Source organism: Syngnathus leptorhynchus, chromosome 7 (assembly GCF_054491065.1).
Source record: "Syngnathus leptorhynchus isolate UIUO chromosome 7, UIUO_Slep, whole genome shotgun sequence".
Lineage (NCBI taxonomy): Eukaryota > Metazoa > Chordata > Actinopteri > Syngnathiformes > Syngnathidae > Syngnathus > Syngnathus leptorhynchus.
The window spans coordinates 7,184,316-7,201,930 of NC_141201.1; positions in this window are offsets into that span (position 1 = coordinate 7,184,316).

Below are 17,615 nucleotides of genomic sequence, written 5' to 3' on the forward strand. Positions count from 1 at the left end.
AAATGTTCTATTTTTTTAATTGTTGCTTGTTTATGCAATACTAGTGCGCCTCGTACTACTGGAAACCAAATTTCTTGTGTCTTCTTACATACCTTAGTCTCTTATTGATGAGTGATTATAGAATAGTGTAGGTTAGTCAAAAATGCTGAAAAACACTACGGTACTTTCCGCATCATAAGGCACTTCCGTCAAGTTTTTTTGGTTTATCATAAATCCTGGCATGCATGCGCCCTATAATGCGGTGCACCTTATGTGTGGATTTAGTACAGAGAAGCCCCCGAAATCAAGTCTGTGCCTTTTAACCCGACTCGCCTTATGGTGCGGAAAATACGGTAACTAAATTACATGCATTTTACTGAGTGAAACAAGTATTTGGTCCCCCACAACTTAGCCAGAATTCTGGCTTGCTCACATTGTAATCAAATAGATACTTCACTCCATAAAATATAAAATGACATCTCGTAATCACATCAAGAATAATGGCTCACTGTGATGAAGAACAAAAACTTGTTGAAGAGATCAACTTCTACGGAATGACAATAGCACAGGAGGAAAACAAGAGTCGTGTGTGTTGTGGGGACATGATGTAGAAAAAAAGCTGGTTGAACAGTGGGGGAACTTTGTCATTCGCACTTGTGGCACGAAGAGACTCAGGGTAACATGCTGGGCCATTCATTCTACTGGCAAAAGTCAAAGCTTGCCTCCCACTGAGCAACAGGGAGGTCGGTTACACAAAATAGTTCCCTCTCCCATGAATACTAATGTTTTCAAATAACACTATTTCTTCGCCATAAGTTGTGGATTGCCGAGGATTGTGTCAAGAAGGGAATCAAAGATAAAACTTAGTCACAATAAAATATTCAAATTAAAACGTTGATTTCCATTGATTGGGGCCCGGTTTAACTGACTGCCAACCAGGCTGTTGACGTACAAAGTACAGGCTGTTGGTCAAACAAAAAGAAGAAGAGTAGATTGGTAAGGGGACAAGAGAAGAGGAAGATTAGGAGTGTAAGACTGAGAGTTGGAAAATTAAATGCAGGCACAAAAGAGCTGGCTGGTATGATGAAGAAAAGGAGTGCAGACCATTTGGCAATGAGCTGGAGGAGAAAGCGGTGCTGTAGCCATTCCGATGTATCGAGAGTAATCTTAGAGGGGAGAGATTGGTGATTTCAGACCTGATTGGGCACATGGGTGAAGAGAAGAGCTCATTAGTAGGTGAAGGGCAGTCGTGGTGATAAGGACAGACATTTAGAGGGATAAAAGGTGTTTTGCATAGAGGATGAATGGAAAAAACAATGATGATTGGGTTGGCTACAGCAACACTGATTAGGGACATAGGTGGAAAGGCGCTTGATGTATCCTATCATTCATTGGCCACAACCTTAGACACCAAATTAATGTTACTCATAGATTCGAGGACAGACCCTGCCTCTTTCCAACTCTCCGGTTAACCAGCATGAGGAAATGTTTTTCCTTCTATTTTTCTTTTTGGAAGGTTTTCTAACTCTGTCCTTGAAATGCCATTTTTTTAAAAATCAGCAACCCTGTTACTGGCTCGACCTAAATAGACATCATTTAGAAAAAAAATATGGTAAAAACATTTGAGGGTGTCTTGAACTATTTTGAGTTTGTGAATCTGAGGTGCTTGGGGTATAAATGGTTTATACCTGCATGCAGCCTACAGGAACTGACTGCATTCCGAATGAGAAGAGCACAGACCCTGGCCTCCAAATCTCATTTGGCTATGGGACATAAGGGGTGATTTTCTGATAGGGGCAAACGTGAGACGGAGAGGAGTGGGTGGACAAGAGCATGAGGGTTATGACAGAGCTGAGGAGAAAAAGAAAGCTATGGAAGGAAATTGCAGGGGGGAAATGAATGACGCTAAGTGTGGGGGTATAAAAGCAAGTGGTAGAAGAGTCAGTGAAGAAGCCAAGAGGGTGATAACAAGAGGCATCATCTTGGATGGATTGAAAGAGTAAATAGAGGTGAAGGATGGATAAGAAGGAAAATAGTGGCTTGTTTCTCAAGACTGGCAGCGAGATGTGGCACACTGTGTGCAAAAAGGTGAACGAAAGAGTTTCTTGTCACAGAGAAAAGTAGGGGAAGGAATTATGTGGAAAGAATTGGAGAGAATGTAGTGTGAAGAAAAAGATAGGAAGTGGCGAATGGGAGAAGAAAGTGTATTAGGGACGAGAAGACTGAGGAGAAGTGTGTCTGTGTGTGTGGGTGCGTGCACGCAACCGTGACTGATTTGGCCGAAGCATTCGTAAAAGCTTCGTCTAATACAGTGGGTGGCAAGGAGATCGGAGGGAAGAAGCCTGAAGGAAACACACTTTCAGAAAAAGGAAGAGAAGATGAGTAGAAAGTTGTTAGGTGACAAAGATCCTGAGTTTCAAGTGGTGGAAAGGAGACAAACATTCTGCAGTTTAACTACCACTTGAAAATACTGTATTTATTTATTTATTTATTTATTTATTTAATCTGGTGTTTTTTTTTTTTTTTCAGCGTATCGTCACACAATCCCATACACACCACATTGTACAGTCCCATGGTTTGGGTAAGAAAGTAATTAAGCTCATTCAAATCAACCTGCCAAAGGAATGAATTAGGTTTCACCATATTCTGCATAATGATGGCCCAAGGATGGATTTGGGATAGAGAAACACAGATGTGAAGACAACTTCAGAATGCACTCTACTGAAGGTAGTGTGGTCCTTTGTACGACTTCATCTGATGCATTTTGCTTTCTCTCACACCCCTATTCCAGCCTGGGCTGTCCCTGACTCAGTGCCAGAGTCCACGTTTGAGCTGGCGATGCTTGTGTAAAAGACAAACTGCCTGATATCGGCTTGGACCAGACTGAGATGAAGGAGGATCCATGAATAAAGTGGATAAAAAAAGAGGGGTTCCGACAAATGGAAGAAATGCTCCAGGGGGACTTGAAGTAAAATGTGCCAGCACATTGATTTACAACTCCAATGATGTCTGCTTGTAGTGAAGTGATGCATTCTGGTTTAAGTGTGCATAAATAATCATGGCCGACAGTGTCCAGTAATGTATGGTCCTGCCCTAACAAGGTTAGTGAGGCTGTTTGTGGTGGCACAAAACAAGCATCAAAACCATTACAAGTGCCGCTGAGGATTAAGAGTGCATTAGATGAACAGACGTGGCTCCTGATATGGCTGAATTTATTTTTTTAAATGACTGTCTGTCTCTTGAGGTTAACTTTACGTTTTACTATTCATTAACAATTGGAAACATTGACTCATCAATTTTCTTTTAAGAACAAATGTTGAATTAACAATTAGCCATCATTCAATGAAAGTTAGATTAGAGGAAAATTAGAAGATACCTTACTGGTTTATATTTGACCTCAGCTACATTGGCCATCAGTGTTTGTTTCCATTCAAAAAGGACATTTCACAATTGCAATGTGCTATGTTAACATTAACATGGTGAGGAGCGTGCAAAAGGCAACGTCTTAGTTCCATCTATATCACACCAATAGGCATTTTACCAAAGTTTGCTGGTCCATCACTGGCATTTGTCAGCAGCTTTGGCACCAGTTCATTATAGTCTGATCTGATAAAGTGAAGGCATGTTGTCGTCAGGATGCCAGCAGATAAATAGTTTTATTTGACTGGTTGCATTATTACATATTAACACCAGGCTATTGTCTTGGAGTTTTGAAAGACAGCACACATGGGGATGGGGTGAAGGAAAGAAAGATGGGAATGTAAGAGCAAATTGAAACCGCAGGGATGAATGACAGATAACGGGATGGTAAAAAACGACACCATCAGTCAGAGAATTAACAGGCCACGCCGAACCAAAATGGCAAGCAGTCTGTTAAACACAGGCTTTGTCAGGCGCCACTGCCAGAAAGCCACTCTCCTGTTTGTTTGTGTCAAGGCTGATATGCGGCAGACTGAGGGAGGGAAGAGAGGCACAACGAGATGATAATTGGCTCAATAATCAACCTGGCTAAAATGCTTTCAGATTACTTTGTATTATCGATTTACACATGCGTCCCTTTGCTTCGTTGTTTTGCTATTTTCTTTCTTTCTATTGGATTTTTTTCAAGCTTGTTTCGTGATTTTCTTTCTTTCAATTGTATTTTTTATGACGCTCCTGAACAAAATCTTCCTTTGCAGCTCCGTTATGAGTGTGAATGGTTGGTCGTCTCCATGTGCCCTGCGATTAGCTGTAAACCAATTCAGGGTGTGTGTGTGTACATGTGTGTGTGTATGTATATATGTATATATATATATATATATATATATATATATATATATATACAAACTGTAAGTTACTTTGTACTGTGTCTCTCTTTGCTCTTCATCTGATTGAGCTATTTAGCCAGCCATTCCATCCTATTAATAAACTGTGTGTCAGGCTAAATTGATTCACTGAAGTAAATGATTTGATGATGGGTCAGTCCACAAATCATACTGTATTAATGTGAAGCTAATGACAAATGACAACAGGATCAAGAGAAACACCTGACAACCAAGATCCTTCTTCAAGGTTATAAAAGTTGGTTGAGTGAAACAAAACTTTTAAATTTAAATTAAAAAAATAAATTTAAATTTATTTAACAAAAGTCAGTGTGACATTTAACACCATAACAGTAAATATCTTTGAAGAAAATTAAGATTTGCCATTGTTTAATTAAAGCTTATAAGTAGTCTTGTTTTAAGAACATTTGCACAATAAATCAAAGCGCTCCCATTTACTAACTGAAACAGCAATGACTGATAAGGAATAAATAAATAAATAAATAAATAAGAAAAGCTAGATGTTAACTACTTTTCAATATTAAACAAATAAGGATAAATGTGTTTACAATATGAATTAAAAATGTATGAATCTAACATTAGGCGGCATGTCCGTCTCACAGTTAGGAGGGTGCGGTGTGGAATTTGCACGTTCTCTCCATGCCCGCGTGGGCTTCCTCCGGGCATTCTGGTTTCCTCCCACATCCCAAAAACATGCTTGTTAGGCCGATTGATCACTCCTAGGTGTGAGTGTGAAAGCTGATGGTTGTTCGTCGCTGTGTGCCCTGCGATTGGCTGGCAACCGGTTCAGGGTGTCCCCCGCCAACTTCCCGATGACGGCTGGGATAGGCTCCAGCACGCCCGCGACCCCCGTGGGGACTAAGCGGTTCAGAAAATGGATGGATGAATCTAACATTCTATTTTTTTATTTTCATCACTTTTTGAAGAAATAACACATCTTCCCATTTTTTTTTTACATGTTTTGCTGGTATTTGTGTGATATGTGACCTATTCTGGCTAAAGACCCCTGATGTCGCAATTCATGGACAAAAAAAGATTGAATAAATAAAATATTAGATTTTCTAAGCTTCTCCAAAGATTTATCCTATCACGTTTTGGTTCTGTAAATAGGTATGGAGGTGTCGCTGATGGTGTCGGGGTACACTCGTCTAACTTGTGTGCAGGCAGTGTGGGTTCGAAGGTGTGGGTGCGGGTGGAACTGGTTGTTTGCCTGCGACTGGCTGGCAACCAGTTCAGGGTGAAGTCTGCCTTTTGCCCGATGTCACATGGGATAGGCTCTAGCACCCTCTGTGACCCTGAACAGGATAAGCGGTGTTGAAAATAGATGGATGGATGAAATATGTGTGGGGCTCTATCAGAGTATTGCATTTTCTGCGAATCATGTGTGGTCAGTGATGCACAAAGACACAGTTGGATTTCAAAGGGAGGTTAACAGGTGAATGAGAAGAACATAAGAGAGATGGGAAATGGATGAGAAGATCGTATTTCTTTTGCGCACTGGCACTTGGACTGTGTGACCTCAGTCAAGCCTCATGAACACAACCATTCATCTACTTGATACGAGGAATAGCAGCCACTGAGGCATAAAATCCCTCTGCTGCAAGCATGGCTATGCATGACAATCAAAGTATCTGCAGTTAAAGGTTGGCTAATTTAAATTGTTTTGTTTTCACTTTTATTCACTGAATTTTATGTGGCTAATTTATGAATACGAAATATCAGACCGTGATAGCAAACCCTCCACTATAGTTAAACCTTCATGCGTGGACAATATGGTGATCGTTATTGGTGTGTAGGCAGAGTGTACATTTATAAAAGTTATGATTCATGACTGGCGTTCCAAAAACTCCTCGGGATGTTGAACCTCTTTGTACTATGCCTACATTATGGGCCTGATTCACTAAGATTCCAAATAGTCATCGCTAAATTATGTGATCCCTTATACAAAAATCACAAATATTTTTTGGGTGGGTGGAGAGACCCTAAAATAGTGGTACTTCACTTAAAAATCTGCAGAAATACTGAACAAAACATATTCAATTGATGCACAGATCACACACATCCGACCTAAACGTCATCAAAAGTCCCCCAAATCGAGAAGCAACACACATGAAAAGTAATGACGGAAGAAGCAGTAGAAAATGTTGAAAAGAAGTTCATTTAGAACTGAGAAATGTGACACTTGCACGATTGGTCTTACTTCTCTAACAAATGACGTGTGGACAGTCGTCACTTCGCAGATGCATTCCTTTCCTGTTCGAAGACATTTTTTTTTCTTGTATTGTTAACAACTACATAAAGCTAGATTTGACAAAAAAAAAAATCCCAATTAGGTATCATGGCTTACTGTAAACATAGTCTTAATCAGATCATTATTTTCTTCTTTTTCACATTAACGCCAGCATTGGTAACACAGGCCTGGAACAGTAACAAACAGTAGTTACTACATTTCTGTTGGTATTAATCATCTCCTTGTCTGTGCATTGGCCCATCAGCCACTGAATTGAATCGTTGAATCCAAACGTTTTATGGCTTATTTGCAGGTCCTTTTCTGATGAAAAAAAAAAAAAAGGGACTGATGCGAGATGAATGTATTGAAGATGAATTTGCCGGTTTGTGACGTAGTATCTGAGGAACAACACATGTCGCAACCAGAGTGTGAAGTTTAACACCTGTGATTTCTTGTCTGAAAGCATTCAGTCTTGTTTGTGGACAAGCACACATTCTGGGTAATCATTTTCTTTGATGGATCCTTTTTGAAAGGGACAGGCAGATAAATCTTTGCTCAATAGATATGCCATTGGTGTGCCTACTTAGCATAGGGAATTCAGAGTGAACGTGGTTGTTGACTATTTGTCAATCATTATACACCTTGATGGAAACCTGTCCTAAAAGAATGCCTAAAGCATGTTGAGCCCAACCCAAGCGAGGCAGTACAAATGCCAAAATTGGATGACAAAATACAGTGTTTGAAACACATAACAACATGATAGAAAATCAAGGACACAAAATAAATATTCGCCTCACCCAGGCACAGTGCAAAAAAAATAATACACAACAAAGCTTCTCTGTTTATGTCATTAGCTTTTCTATAATGCCAACAGAAAATTTATCAAGTGCTGGTTATTCCTCAAGTGTTGGAATAATTAATAACAATTTGTAGTCACAAAATTCATCAAGTGCTACTCTGGTAACAGAAATACATAAACAGCAGAAATGGAATAGAAATAGAATAGAAATACAAACATAAATATTTCCTATTCTGGCATCTTGGTCACAACCACATGGACACATACGAAGGTGGGCTCCAAGTGTCCACTTGAGAGATCTGCGATGACTTTATCATACATACTTTGTAAGCTTTGGCCTTCTACAGGACTCAAGCAAGTCGGTGCCTTGTTCTGCTATGTCAAAGACTTTCAGCTGATCCTGATATTTGTTTTGTGAAATCCAATGTTTTTTTGGGCGACAATTACATTTTCAGACCTTTTTCTCAATTGTTACTCCTTGTTTTGTTTGTTTTTTTGCACCTCTTGAAGTACTATGGATTTGCTTTAAGAAAGGTTGTATACAAAAACTGGCCTGGCCTTACTGTACAGACCATATATAAGGTAGTGGACGCACGCCAAATACATATTCCCACAAGTTCACCACATCATCAAGTGCTGCTTTTGAAACACAAAGGTTTTTCCAAGAAAATTCAGTGCACCTTTTCTTATCTTTTCATTTTAATGAAGTGTTTCAGCCTCCCATGCACAGACTGGAGAGAATGATAATTAGATCATGCCATACATGGAATTTATTCCCATATGTCCTTTTTAGTTCAAGTAAATCTCCCAGAAATCTCTGCTATCACTGCCTGTTTCACAATATTCCAAATAATCAGCCAACATTATGTGAACAAGTTGTTTAGTAGCTCTTGACATCGCTAAATTAAATGGCATGTGTGAGCTTAAATTGGAGGTTTATACAACAGGTTGGCTGGTCAGCAGGGGGAGCTCTGCTGCTCAAAGACACTGATTTATTGGACAATTTCACAGCAGTGTCTGCAGTAATGGGACAGGATAAATGGCTGACCCCTCAGTGACTGAGCTACCTCCAGGGGAAGTGCCACACTCTGTGAATTCGTGTGTTTGTGTATGTCAATTCTTTTTGGAAGTGTGTCTCTGTGCTATTTCTATTCCTTTTCATAGAGTGTGTCTTCAGGGTGTTCCCCTTCAGGTTGTTGTGATGTTTTTTGTTCTTCCATTTCTCCATCTGTATACTTCATATAACCTCCCCCAATGCACATGAAAAATATATCTTCCCTTCACCATTCTTCCTCCATTCTATTATAACTAATTTACTCTCTGGCCCTACCATCCTTTAGTGCTGTCGCTATCACCTTGCCCTCAGATGAAAATTCCATTTGTGGCTGCCCATCCTTTTCCCAACACAGTGATACTCTTTCTCACATCTATTGGTATATTTCGCATTCATAACATCTTCCCTGGTCATTTCTGCCTGTGTATGGCTTTTGCTTGGGACATTTCCAAATCACCCTAACCCTAACCCCCCCAGCCTCAGCCCAGACCCGCAAAAATAAAGTTATAAAACAACTACAAATCTCATACAATATGTTTTTGCACACCGACCGCACAGTCACCGCTTCAAAACATCGTATCAGTTATTTTGTTGGGAGTTTTACCACCAAATCTTTCTGCTCTGACTGACAATGATGTTTCTCACGGTTTTATGTATCATGCATTTTAATACCTTTTACACATGGTCTGTATGTGTAGTCTGGGATATCTGAATGGTATTTCCAGATGTTTTACAGTTTGTTACTGGCTTGAATTAGACATCAGATTTGAGCAGTTCAGCTTTTTATTTCCACAATATCAAAATGTCTGAGATTCATATTACACCTGTCAAATATTTTCACAGCACCGAGTACAAAAACGTATTTTTATTTTCCAAATCCATCTATGGACACAGCACACCAAAGTTGATCTGACAACTGTCGGGGGCAGTTGCACCACTGAATTCTGACATCACCCTGTTTCACATATAACACAAACAAACACATGCACACATGAAATTATGGATTTGGAGAGACTGATCCAAAATATTCCCCACACATTTCCTGGACAAAACGAGAAGCCAAAATGTAATCAACAGACAGTGCATACCTATTTCTCTCTTGAGACTGACACTAGAGACATTTCCAGAAACTTCCAATTTACTTCATAACATTGGTAACAGAAGTTCAGGTTTCCACCCACCACTTGGCTGCTGTAGGAGTAGATTTTGCGGCTGATGCTGCTGCTGTGCTGGTCAAGCACTGGATGCTACAGAGTCACTGAAAGATCTACTCCCCATGGTCTTGAGATGAGCAAAGTGAGCAGTTCGATAGATTAAGGAGGACTAGAGGGTGCAGGCTGGAGGGGTAATAGAAAGCAGGTTAGAAAATATGGAAGGGCGCGTTTGTGAATGGCCTTGAAGGTAAAAGAAAATGCATCCATTGTTTCCTTTTTTGATTTTTGCACATGCTTTTATTCAGCACCCATGCTTTCTCTCATTTTATTCCAGTTAAGAGTGCACTTTGTAACCCACAAGATGCATGTGACAACCAGCATCATGTCAAAGCCAAATAGGAATAGGTTATCAAATTGATTGTGTGGCCTGTTTGTTTCCTTTGTTATCAGCTTAAATGGCCCAAGCGTCATGCTATAACAGTGTCACTTGAAAAGATTTGTAACTGATGCAAAACTTGCCCAACTGTTATTTGGGTGTGATCCATTGTGTTGTTTAAATGGAGCTGAGTCATCCTATGTGTTCATTAATGAGGCCACTCTGTTGATTTAGTCATCTAATCTTTATGACATCTATGATTCTGTGGCCAAATGAATGAGTGTTTCAAGTGTGACATCACACATTTTGAAACTCATTTCTCAAACAGCATCATAGCACTGATGAGAAGAAATGACTTTGACAAAACTGTGTAAGGCCACAACTTGCATGAGATACTGTTCTCATGTATTTCAATATCTATTACTGAAGAAAGCTGTAATTCCCAATGTCAAACTTTAACCACCTTAAACCCACAGAGCACGAAAAGGGATAAACTTGCAGTGGTTTTTATTTGGAGTTATTTGGATGTGTGTGATGTGTTATGAGGGCCTTCAAGTATCTGTACAAAGTATTTTCAGGACTGCCAGCCTATTGTTATTAACCCGTGGCTCAGTTTTTAACTGAAACTGCCCACTTTGTTTACAGGAGGACAAATCACTTATATCATTTAATCACGGCTAACATGCATGAGTATGTTTTCATTATTAATCAGTGTTCAGATGAATCATCGGATATTTATTTGAATATACTTTTGCGTGTTACAATCTGAATGTGCTTTCACGTTGTTTACAAGCAGACTTTCCTGCTTTTCAAAACAGTTACAGCAGGACTGCCTAACCACTCGCGGACGTGACACTGAAAGGCAGAACTTCAGTATCATGTAAAAGTGCAGTAAGATCCTTATGATACCGTTTTAAAATGCTGCTGCAGAATACCTTTCTTTGCCAATGCCATAGTTGTTGCATTGCAGATGAAACAAACAGGCTTTGAATAAGAATAAAGAATAAATATATACCGGTCTACCAGTTGTCCACAATCCACTGGTTGGGCCCTTCTGAGTAGCTATCTGGAGGAGAGGAGAGATTTTGGCAGCAAAATGGATGCTAGGTATCTTTATCTTGCTACTTATAATTCCTAGATTGCCACTTTATCATGATTCATTGTGATGGTTGTGCTGTTACGTGATAAGGTAAAGTGGTGTGGATTGAACTGAGTGAGAATTTTTTTTTTTGTACATATTTGACTCTACGTTGTTACTTCTGCTCATTGGTCACATGTCAACATTGTTTGGATATGAAGCTGTGTATTTGTCCTCATAAAGCATGAGATATTACCAGTAATATCCACCAGAAAAATCAATCAGACTGATTTTCAAAGCTAAGAAAATATCACTCAACCATGTTTTTAATACTTCCCGTGTCCATGTTCTTCTCATCTTGTATTCCCTCATCTCCCTCCCTCTTCTTCTTAGAATACTGGCACATACACAGCCAAAACGAATCACTTTTATTCATGCTGGCCGGCAGAACGTATTAAATTATTTTAGGATGGAGCGGGAGTCACAGTCTAAACAGCGTTATGCTTCCAACACACTTCAATCTATTAGACTTCACCTAAAAGAGAAAAGACTACTGCGAATGGTATCTATTTAGAATATGCAAACAATAGAAACAACTTTTAACTCTTCTTCTCTAATGTTATCTCCCGTGTCCATACACACAGAAACACATCGGCCTTATTTTGTCTTTACGTTCTCCTAATAGTAACCATTACAAAGGTCATGGTGTAGCAATGACCTTGTGTTCTAGTCAGTAGAATTTACTGTTTGCTGTCAGTTAACAGAATGTGATTTTATGCATATGGAAATCTATGAAAACTGCATCCAACATTTTGAGAAGTTTATGGCCAAATTTCATTGCTGAAACTTGCCCTCTAAGTCTTTAACAACTCTTCAAACAGATTCTGTAGCCTACTTTTACTGTGTAAATACAGCATATACTTTTTTTTTTTTTCTTTCAATATTCCAGACAGATCCAATAGTGCTGACAAGGGACTCTGAAGTGCAGCAAAATTTCACTTCTTCCGCTGCTCCTCGCTAACCCATTGTCATTTTTTTCTGCCACACACTCCCTTCTTCCATTTTTCTGACAGATTGGACCTCTCTCTACTTTCCCTTGATAAATTAGACAAATTGCAGCAGTTCTTGAGCAATAAATTTATTATTATTCACTGAAGTCAATAAATTGCAGCCATGAAAGTGCCATACCAGGACTGAAAACAGCCACTTCTATACCTGTACACTATCACCACACACAAACGCACACGCACGCACACGCACAGCTATTAATTGTCCATGTGTTTAGTTGTGACTTTCAACGTGGGCTGCATTCTCATGAGCGTACAGTGGCTATTTGTGTCATTGAATGACTGAAAAGGTCTGATGTGCACGACCTAAAGCCATTCCTTTACTGATTTGCAATCAACCTCTTCTTACAACCACAAATTGATAGGGCCAGCCTATCTTTGGTGGCAAAGAACTATGGCTGAAGTGTAATCCTACCGTGCTAATGGAAGTGGGATTTTTCTACGTGAACAACATAAATAATATACCCAACAGCAGGCAATGTAGAAAATGTGCATCAAAACTTGGTTAAAATTAAAGTGCAAAGCCAATGTTGTTAGGATTGTTTTGTAGATTAAAGCACATAAAGAATGATAATATGAAGAGTTGACATTTTGTTTTCTGGTATATAATATGCTGTTTTAGTGAGCTGTAATGTGGGTAGATGATGGTGGCAGTGGCTATGTGAATTGTGAATGCAGGGTGTTCGCGGTCTGATCATCGGAGGGAACAAGCTGTTACAGGTTCAGACGGTTCAGTCTCTCCCTTGATGGATGGGAGACAGTCAATCAGTGTTGGTAAATGTCCAAATAGCTGGAGAGTGAGCATGGGGAGGGGGTCTTCACGGCTTGAACATGCGCTACAGGAATCTGCAGTACATATCCTACTGAGCAATTACTAATCAAAATACCAGGTCTGTTTGGCGTGGAGTTATGTTTAGGAAGGAGACAACCTATGACCAGTCAGTACATGAGTGAAAAAACAATAATGGCACTGTACTGTAACCAGACCAGTACCCAGACCTCAGTCTTTGGGAGGGCACATGAAATGCATAGGTGCTCTCAATGATTTATTATTAACAAAATTATTATCATTTATGTGATTCCTCTGCAAAACATTCTGTTCTGGTTCAGAGCCTTTTTTTTTTTTTTTTAAACCAAAATACCAGTAGAAGCTACATAAAACAGGAAGACTTATTTTTTGCCACTAAAAACATCAAATGTGTTCTAATCCAGTTCAATTCAATCCAATCTAATCTAATCTAATCTGCAGTTTTCCCGTTGGTCAATGATATTTTGCGGGACAAGCTTAATGTCTTTGTCCTCGTCTATTTAGACGACATCCTGATATTTTCCAAGACCCTGTCTGAGCACGTCTAATCACTCCTGGACCGATTTGGGTCAGTACTAATGAGCAATAATTCATGTGAAATCAAACAGTGCCATGGTTTAATACGTTGAGACAGAGTAGAATTGTCAATTTTCCAATGCTCACTTGAAGATGTTGACCCTATGGAATAGATAGAATCATGATTTTATTGTTAAAGATACTTGAACACCTCTTAGCTCACGCCCGACTATTGCCAAATGACAACGTTCTGGGGAAAAACTCCCTACGCAAATATTAAAACATTGTTCTGTAAATTACTTTAGAGAATTAACTCGCATTATTTTCTTTAGCAAATTTCGACTTTAGGAAGGATATTTTATGTGCACCTGTTATGTTAAAAATGTTGATATACATTTGGTTTATCAAGTTATATAGTGTCTTGGTCCTGCCACTCAAGGAGTACTATGGAGATGACTATATAGATAAAGAGCAGAGGGAGAAAAACAAACAGAAGAGATTCACAAGGAAGAAAGCAAAGTAGAGAGAATGCATGCTGCCTAATGTCTGGTGAAGTTCACGAATGAATATGAATTACCCAAACACCAGCTTGCTTTTTGGAACACAACACTACTCTTATTTCTTTACTGTTACTTATATGCTTTCCGGTAATGTGTTTAAAAATCAATGTATGCTCTTTTAGTACTCTCAGTACTTTCAGTGCTTCTAAATGTCATTTACAGTTGTTTCTAAATCCGTGTAGGTGCTTTTTCCTAAAACTGTCTTTCCTTGCCTATTGAACTTGTCCTTTGCCTGTGCATGTTTCACTCGTTTCTCCCGGAAAACCACTCCTTAAATCAAGGCACATGGCAACACTCCAGGACTTTGCCCAAAGGTACCTGTTGGGCTCTCAGGCATTGATAGCAAACAATGTTCTCTTGCCTGATAAGATTGAACTCTGGCATGAGTGCCAAATATCATGTTTTGAGGAAAACAAGCTTGCGTCGACACTTGGTCAACACCATCCTACACAGTGGAGCATGGTTGCGGTTGAAGACAAGTTAGGGTTGAGGGAAAGATGAATTCAGACATGGGCAGAGATATCTGGGATGAAAACGTGCTCAAGACAGCACAGGACCTTGGATCCATTCAACTTTTCAGTGGGACAACTTAAGTACACAGCCAAGATGTCAAAGTAGTGGCTTCAGGATAAGTCTGTGCACAACCTTGAGTGACCCAGCCAGTGTGCAGGCTTGAATCCAACTGAATCTCTGCAGAGATTTGAAAACGTCTGCACTCCGATGTTCCCCGAGCAACCCGATGAAGCTTTAGAGTTGCTACAGAAAGGATATAATTGATGGTAAAATGTAAGGATATAATGATGAATTGTAATACAGTACAATCAATATATACAGTGTATGAAATTAGGAATTGAATACCTTCAAATGTGTTTCCAAACCTTTACTGAGCTACATTATTTTAGCAAATTTTCACTGCAAACAAAAAAAAAAAAGGATGAATACTGAAATAATGATCTCATCTCAATCTACTGTCAAATTTACTTTTTCAGTGTGACATTGGACCAGTTAGATTTAAACAAAGCTGATGCACAAAGACATGAATGGCAAGCAGAGCTGGTTACATCGATTTATTATCTGTTATGAATTGCTGGCAAAGCTTGATGATTAAACAGAATTACTGAATTTGTGAAAGAAATGTTCCCCTACTTTTGTTTTGCTCTTTAATCAGCTACCGTATTTCTCCCAATGTTCACATGATCGACTATAGCGAACACAAGCTTCCGGCAAAACAGTCGATCTATTTTTATATGGCTATGTCTCTCTTGTGGAGGTGTGCAGTTTATCTCTGCCATGACTTTTGTTGGAGCACATTTATTTGGCGACTGAGTGCAGAGCTCTTTAGTACACAAGTTGTGCCCGTTGACCCAAGTGTGTGTGTGTGTGTGTGTGTGTTTGTGTGTGTGAGGGCAAAAGAGAGACTTTGTGTGAAAGACACATGAGTGATTTGGGATGTGTTATTCCTGAGAGAACTTGCGCTTATCTGGAAAAGCACATGGCCTTTTTGTATCCTCACTCACAGCCAAGACAGACATAACCGGAAAAAGGGATTGATAAATTGTAACCACAAGGATAAAATGTATTTTATGGTGATTATTTTGATGAACTTTTCATGCTTTCAACGTTATGGAATGTTTGTGTGATGTCAGCACAGTCAGCTTCAGTGATGGCGTATTTTTTGTCATTAATAGCAGGTGAGTTTAAGTCAATCCCAGCGTATTTAAGGGCAGAGGCAGGGTCACTGTCAGTGCTCCTCAAGACAAACCGCCTGTGTCGAGTCACATTTACAGGTGTTTTTTGGAATGCAGAAGGAAGTTGGAGAAACCACACTCAACCACATGTACATGTTCCGGTGTGGATGACAGCCAGAGCTGAGATTCGAACCCAGAATCTCAGAAAAGTATGTCTGTCGTGGTAAGCAAAAGGGAACCATACTGTTATAACTAAGACCTGCTAAGCCTAAAATGGACATAAACGTGTGAATGGAAGTTCTTTATTTCATTTATGCAAATGATCCGCAGTCATTTGGATCACATAATTACCTCAGTTGATATAAAGATTGGAATTGTGCAGCAATTTACATTATTTTTTCCTTCGATGTAGACTATTTTGATTTGAGATCAAATGTTGATTAACAGAATTCAGCTGAAACAAGTTAGAGACTATTTGTGATGAAAAAGATGTCTCATTCTGACTGAAGCATTAACCTACAGAATGCAAAACACAAGACATGGAGAGAAAATAAAGCACAAGCTTTTAAAATAAATAAGAAATAATCATAGCCCAGCAAAGTAGCATTAAGGCTGATAAAAATAATGATAGTAGGGTTGGAAACCACTTTGTGCACTTCGAGAATTCATGACAGCACACTGAGTTCCAACTAAAGCTCCCATCTAAAAAAAAAAAAAATCAAAAGCAAAGTAAGGCAATAATGAGCTAGCAAGAAAGCAGCCAAAAGCATAAGATGTGTTTGACGCTTTATGAAAAGCTGATCCTTCCTTATCTGCACCCTTCACGTCGTCTGATGATTTAAGTACAATATATTGATGACTTGTAGAATTGTGCATCACACATGCATTCACAAGATTTAAGCACACATTTGTGCCTATGCAGACCAACCAACCTGCACACTACATTACCAAACTATGATGGCTTGATTCACCTAAGATAACAACCATCCATTATCTGAACCGCTTATCCTACTCATGATGTTATCCCTCTGTTTTTCCTCTTTTTGTATCCTAAAAAGAGTGATTCGGTTCATCCAAAAAATAATTATCAAAATTGGAGAACAATTGTTAGTCATACAAATCACAGTTGCTCTTTTCATCAAAGATGTTTTTCCCTCCTCTGTTTCTCTTCCCACTTTATTGTGGAACAACTTGTCCCCACCTATTGCTTCTGGACTCCCTGATCCATCCTTGCTTTTCTCCTTTCTTCTACTCATTTTTTCCCTGCCTCATCAATCAGGACCAATTCATTCATTGTCCTCTGTTCACTCCCTGCTGGCTTTCTATGTTCTCTGGGATTTTTTTCTTTTCATTAGAGGAGAGGATATGAGTTGGGGGTGATTCCTTGATTGCTCCACTGTATGTGAGAGGCCTATAAATCTATCATCAGATGTCTCGTTAAACACACACACACACACACACACACATGCACACGCACGCACACACACACACATAAACACACACATACGGGATGCGTTTAAGCTGGCCATCAGAGGTAACCACTCACAAGGAGAGGAAAGCATAAGAGTAAAAAGTTCAAGTGTCTTTGAATGATCTAATGACAGGAGAGTGTTAGTTCAACCTGTCAAAACAGGAAAGGTGGATCAGGTCTCATAGCAAAGGTGAGAAAGCACGATGGGTCACTCTGATGGGCCGATTACAAGAGATCGCTTTGAAATGAAGCATAAAGCCTTTAAGAACAGGTTTTAAGGTGGTGTTTTTTTTTTTTTAACCCTGGAGTTATTCTCTTCTATAATACAGCAAGATACACCTTTTCAGAAACTTGTGCACACATTCATGGGGTCATGAATATATTTACAAAATGCTGTTGTGTATTTGTGTTACTAGATAAGATGATCTTGACACCACTTCTCCATAAAGGTTACTGTAATTAGTCCTATGACATAAATTCCCAGTTCACATTTAGGCAAAGGATTACAAATAA